Source organism: Sorex fumeus, unplaced genomic scaffold (genome assembly GCF_029834395.1).
Source record: "Sorex fumeus unplaced genomic scaffold, SorFum_2.1 ptg000058l, whole genome shotgun sequence".
NCBI classification, from domain to species: Eukaryota; Metazoa; Chordata; class Mammalia; order Eulipotyphla; family Soricidae; genus Sorex; species Sorex fumeus.
In genome coordinates, this window is record NW_026606115.1 from 25909943 (window position 1) to 25916578 (window position 6636).

At 43.3% G+C, this 6636-nt stretch overlaps 1 non-coding gene across 1 annotated transcript; it reads left to right on the top strand.

The window, feature by feature from the left end:
- Nucleotides 1-4592: 4592 nt before the first annotated feature.
- On the top strand, nucleotides 4593-4783 carry LOC130034326 (U2 spliceosomal RNA). The gene has a single exon (XR_008794096.1). It is a non-coding gene; the product is annotated as a U2 spliceosomal RNA (small nuclear RNA).
- The last annotated feature ends 1853 nt before the right edge of the window (nucleotides 4784-6636 follow it).

Genomic DNA, 6636 nt, shown 5'->3' on the forward strand with positions numbered 1-6636 from the left:
TCTTGGTTCAGCCTTGGGAGTCTGTAGGAATCTAGGAATTTATCCATTTCCTCGAGGTTTTGATGTTCCGTGGCATAAAGCTTTTCAAAGTACTCCCTGAGGATCCTCTGAATTTCTGTGGTTTCTGTTGTAATGACCCCCTTTTCATTTCTGATTCGGCTTATTAGGGTTTTCTCTCTCCCTTTCTTTGTGAGTTTTGCTAGAGGCTTATCGATCTTGTTAATTTTCTCGAAGAACCAGCTTTTGGTTTCATTGATCTTTCGGATTGTTTTTTGGGTTTCCATCTCGTTAATCTCTGCTCTGAGTTTTATTATTTCCTTTCTCCTGTTCGGGTTGTGCTCCTTTTTTTGGTCCTTCTCCAAGCTCTTAAGCTGTGAGGTTAGGTTACTTATGTGTGCTCGCTCCTCCTTCCTGAGGAATGCTTGTAGAGCTATAAACTTTCCTCTTAACACAGCCTTTGCTGTGTCCCATAAGTTTTGGTAACTCGTGTTCTCATTTTCATTCGTTTCTAGGAATCTTTTGATTTCCTCTTTGATTTCCTGTCTAATCCACTCGTTGTTCAATAGTGCACTGTTTAATTTCCAGGTGTTTGATTTAGTTTTCTGTTTTTGTGTGTGATTTACTTCTAATTTCAGCGCATTATGGTCTGAGAAGATTGTTGATACAATCTCTACCTTCTTAATTTTATGGAGGCATGTTTTGTGGCTCAGCATGTGGTCTATCTTGGAGAATGTTCCATGTACGCTTGAGAAGAATGTGTATTCAGCTTTTTGTGGATGAAGTGTCCTGTATATATCTACTAAGTCCCTTTCTTCCATTGTTTCCCTCAAATGAAGTATGTCCTTGCTAAGCTTGAGTCTGGTTGATCTATCAAGAGGTGACAAAGCAGTGTTGAAGTCTCCCACTAGTATTGTGTTGCTATTGATGTCTTTTTCCAAATCTATGAGTAGTTGTTTTAAGTACTTTGCTGGTCTCTCATTAGGTGCATATACATTTATTATTGTAAGTTCTTCCTGTTGTACAGATCCTTTGATCAATAAGAAATGGCCTTCACTGTCTTTTATGACCTTCCTCACTCTGAAATCGATGTGGTCTGATATAAGGATGGCTACCCCAGCTTTTTTATGGGAGCTGTTTGCCTGTAGGATTGTTTTCCAGCCTTTGACTCTGAGTCTGTGTTTGCTTTGACTATTGAGATGCGTTTCTTGCAGGCAACAGAATGTTGGGTTCAATTTTCTAATCCATCCTGCCACTCTATGTCTTTTAATTGGTGCGTTTAGCCCATTGACATTGAGAGAGATTATTGTTATGGGATTTTGTCCCATTGTTCTGTTAAAATTTGGTGTATTTGAGGGGCCTTTCTTGCCTTAAAGTAGCCCATTTAGTTGTTCTTGTAACCATGGTTTTGAGTCTATGAAGTTCCTGAGCTGTTGTTTGTCTGTGAAACTGTGTGTTGTTCCTTCTATTATGAATGAGAGTCTTGCTGGGAAAAGTATTTTGGGGGAGGCATTTATTTCATTGAGTTTTTTTACTATGTCCCACCACTGTTTTCGGGCCATGAGGGTTTCATCAGAAAAATCAGCTGTGAATTTTAAGGATGCTCCTTTGTAAGAGATTTCTTTCTTCGATCTTGCTGCTTTCAGAATTTTGTCTCTGTCTAAGGTTTTGGTCATTTTGATCAGAATGTGTCTTGGGGTATTTTTATTCGGATTTCTTCTAGCTGGTACCCTTCGGGCCTCCTGAATGTGGTCACAAGTTTTCTTCAGCTCTGGAAATGTTGTAGCAATGATTTCTTTGACAGTTTCTTCTTCATCGAGGTTTTCTTCCTGTCCCTCTGGGACTCCAATAATTCTTATGTTACCCCTCTTGGCTTCATCACGATCTTCTCTTGCCATCTGTTCCCGAATTGTGAGTCTCTTTTCCATTTTCTGCTCTTTTGTGGAGAGTCTCTGAACTTCATCTTCGAGCTCACTGATTCTGTTCTCAGCAGCTGTTACTCTGCTGCTGAGGCCTTCCACTGAGCTTTTCAATTCGCCTACGAGATTTTTCAGGTCTGACATTTCTGATTGCATTTTCCTCATTTCTGCCTTCAGATCCTCTTGTCTTCTATTGGCATTGCTTTCCATTGTTTCTTTTAATTCCCTAAGCATCCTAAGTAGCTCCCTTCTGAATTCCTTGTCAGAGAGGTTGTCTAACACTACAGTACTGTTGGTGTCATCTGGGCTAGACTCTTCAATATGAAAGTTTGGTGGGCTTTTGCGTTGCTTTACCATTGTGAGAGGTGTGGTTTAGTCCTTCACGTTCACTGTTACTAATCTGCTTTGATATGCAGTGTGAGTTAAGATAGGCTTATGAGTTATTGACTACTGTGCTTCGAGTGGCTGAGCTAAAATAGAGAAGTTTCCATCTAAGAAGTTAGCTTATGGTTCCTATGGCATATGTAGTGGGAAAATATTTCGCGGCCGCGTCAGCGGCCGCGGCTCCGGAAAGAGTCCCTGGCACTAGGCGAGGAGTTGGGAAAGTCTCCTGTTTGGAATTGGAGCCGTTCAGCTTTGTTGCCCAGAGCTGGGCCTCTGTGCCCGTCCCACGCAGATCAGGGGTTGAAAACCGGCTGTCTTGGGGCTGTTTCTAGCTGCGCGTGCCCAGAGAGGGACCCGAGCCCTTGGGGGCGGGCTGTACCTGTTGGAATTGGAGCCGTTCAGCTTTGTTGCCCAGAGCTGGGCCTCTGTCGCTGTTTTGATTATTACTGCTTTGTAGTAGAGCTTGAAGTTAGGTAGGTTGATTCCTCCCATTTTCTTTTTCCCAAGAATTGCTTTAGGTATTCATGGGGGCTTATTGTTCCATATAAATTTCAGGAGTGTTTGCTCCATTTCCTTGAAGAATGTCGTGGGTATCCTTATAGGGATTGCATTGAATTTGTACAGTGCCTTGGGAAGTATTGCCATTTTGACAATGTTGATTCTCCCCATCCATGAACAGTGGATATTTTCCCATTTCCTCGTGTCCTCTTTTATTTCCCGAAGTAGCGTTTTGTAGTTTTCTTTGTACAGATCCTTTACTTCCTTAGTTAAGACGATTCCTAGGTACTTGATTTTCTGGGGCACAATTGTGAATGGAATTGTTTTCTTCATGTCACTTTCTTCTCTTTCACTATTTGCATATAAGAAAGCCATGGATTTTTGGGTATTGATTTTATAGCCTGCCACTTTACTATACAAGCCTATTGTTTCTAGGAGTTTCTTGGTAGAGGTTTTAGGGTTCTCTAAATATAGTATCATGTCATCTGCGAATAGTGAGAGCTGTGGCAGGGCATTCCCCCCTTGTTCTCTCTCTCTTCTTTTGGGTACTGTGTTTTGCCAGAGAGGCATTGAGTGGCAATCATGTTTGGTCTATAGACTACTTTTAGCATGTCTCTCCCACCCTGGGAGGGTCTTCACAACACCCTTTATTTGGTGCTCTCTTCTCTATCTGAGCTTCCTTTTCACCTAGCACATGTGGCTGGCCTTCAAGTCATGGAGCAAAATTCCTATCCCTTTGGGACTCCCATAAGTCTTATGTTACTCCTCTTGGCTTCATCACGATCTTCTTCTGCCATCTGTTCCCGAATTGTGAATCTCTTTTCCATTTTCTGCTCTTTTCTGGAGCATCTCTGGACTTCATCTTCAAGCTCACTGGTTCTGTCCTCAGCAGCTATTACTCTGCTGCTGAGGCCTTCCACTGAATTTTTCAATTGCCTACCAGGTTTTTCGGGTCTGACATTTCCGTTTATAATTTTGTTTCCATTTTCCTCATTTCTACCTTCCATTCCTCTTTTCTTTTATTGGCATTGCTTTCTATTGTTTCTTTTAGGTACCTAAGCATCCTCAGTAGCTTCCTTCTAAATTCATTGTCAGAGAGGTTGACTAGCACTTCATTACTGTTGGTGTCTTCTGGGCTAGCCTCTTCAATAAGTAAGACTGGTGGGCTTCTGCATTGCTTTACCATTTATTACCTGTGTGGATTCAACCTTCACTCTCACTGTTACTATTCTGCTTAAGATGAAGAATGAATTGAGATGTGCTTAATAAATTATTGGCTAATGCGTTTCTGGTGGTTAAGCTAACCTAGTGAAATTTCCATCTAAGAGGGTAACTTATGGTTCCTATGGGATATGTAGGGGGAGAATAACTTGTGGTCCCATTAGTGCCCGTGGCTCCAGGAAGGGGCCCTTTCGCCGGGCGGGTACCTGGATGAATGAGAAGAAGGTGCCAGAATGGTTCAGCTTTGGGTTCCCGCGATGTGCCTCAATTCTCGTTCCCGTGGACCAAGGATGAAAACCAGCCGTTCTCAGGGGATCTAGTTAGACAGGCAGCCCTGGGAAGGAGCCCTCCTGCTGGGCGGGTACCTGGACGAATCGAAGTGTCTGTTTTTCAATCTTTGGATTTTATCAGTTGTGGAACATGGTGACAGGCTCTGGAGCATATAAGACCCAACCTTGCAAAGCAGTCCTGAAGTGAGGCCCCCCGGGAAAGGAGTATCTATACAAACATTCCATAATTATCCATAAGTATTTGACAAATCTGCCAAGATAATTGACTGATAAAACGATAGGCATCGATTCTCGGCCTTTTGGCTAAGATGAAGTGTAGTATCAGTTCTTATCAGTTTAATATCTGATACATCCTATATCTGAGGACAATGTATTAAATGGATTTTTGAAAGTAGCAGTTGGAATAAGAACTTGCTCCGTCCACTCCATGCAACGACCTGGTATTGCAGTACCTCCAGGGACAGTGCACCCCCTCTTAAAAGAAAAAGAAAAAGAATAGGCATTACAGAAAATAGTACAAGGACAACTAGAAAACTGTAAGGAAAAAATCAATGTGGTCATTATTTCATACCATATACAAAACTTACTTCTAATTATTTATAGAGGGGTCAGAGAGATAACTCAATGGGCTGAGCATACCCTTTGCACGCAGGAGGTTTGCTCCCTGGCATCAGATGATCCCCCAGCATACCCTAAACATTAAGCGGGGAGTTGCCCCTGATCATCAGTTGGCATGGTATCCCCCCAAACAATGAAAATCAAATTGGTTGTGGAACTAAACATAAGCAACAGGGAAAAATAACATTTTAAAAGAAGTAGGAGGAAAATATTGCAGCCTTGCATAAATGAAAAAAATGGGGAAATTTCCTATTATTTTTCGAGATGAAAATTAGAAGCAAGTCACAGACAGAAAGAAAACACTCGTATTACATCACTTAATCACTTAACTTCCCGTTAGTCGTCGATTTGCTCGAGCGGGCGCCAGTAACGTCTCCATTTGTCCCTGTCGCGTGCTAGTGTAGCCCAATGGCATCTGTTCGCTCCGGGAACATGAAGGGCCTCAAACCGATCGTTCATGATCTTGACGAAGAAGTCTGACCATCTGGTAGGTGGGCGGCCACGCGGTCTCTTGACATCCCGTGGAATCCAATCAGTAACAGCTCTAGTCCAACGGTCGTCTTTAAATCTCATTACGTGACCAGCCCATCTGATTTTCAACACCTTGGCAAATGAGACAGCGTCCCTGATCCTTGATCGTCGACGGATGTCAGAACTCCGGATTCTTTCTCTCATTTGAGTGAAACGTGATATTCCAAGCATAGCTCTTTCTATTCTTCTTTGGGAGACCTGAATGGCGTTCTCATCTTGTTTGTGTAGGGCCCAGGTCTCTGAGGCATATGTTAATGCAGGAAGAACAGTGGAATCAAAGAGATGTGCCTGGAGTCGGAGGTTCTTCGTCCTCTTAGCTATTTCTTCGACGTTCTTGAAGGCGTTCCAAGCCACTCTCTTCCTCCTGCGCAGCTCAGGTGCCAGGTCATTTGTCATGTTGACCTCTCGACCTAGGTAGACATAGCTGTTGCATTCGGAGATGGTCGTTCCATTGAGAGCGAATGGGGCGTCAGGAACAAGGCTGTTTCTCATAAACATTGTCTTCGTAAGATTCAGCTGTAGTCCTACCTTTCCACACTCACGGTCAAAGTCGGCCAGCATTTGTGCCGCTTGGCTGATGTTTGGTGTTATTAAAACAATATCATCAGCAAAGCAGAGGTGGTGTAATTGCCGACCATCTATCTTCACTCCCATTCCTTCCCATTCCAGTCGTCGCATGATGTTCTCGAGGGTGGCACTGAAGAGTTTCGGTGAAATGGTATCACCCTGCCGCACCCCTCTCTTGACATCAACGATCACTTCTTTGTAGAATGGTGAGATCCTGGTAGTGAATCCGCAATATAGCTCACGGAGGATCCTGATGTATTGGGCTTGAATGCCCTGATTGGCTAGGGCTTCAATGACCGCTTCCGTCTCAACAGAATCAAAGGCCTTCTTTAAATCAATGAACGTTAAGCAGAGCGGCATCTTGAACTCCCGAGAAACCTCAATGAGCTTGGTTATTGTGTGGATATGGTCGATGGTGCTGAATCCTTTGTGGAACCCTGCTTGCTCGCATGGTTGTCCTTCATCTAGTGTTCTGCCAATCCTATTCAGGATGACTCGAGTGAACAACTTGTAGATGACAGACAATAGGCAGATCGGGCGATAGTTGCCAATGTCATGGATGTCTCCCTTCTTGAACAGTAGTACGGTCCTGCTGGTTTTCCATTGGGACG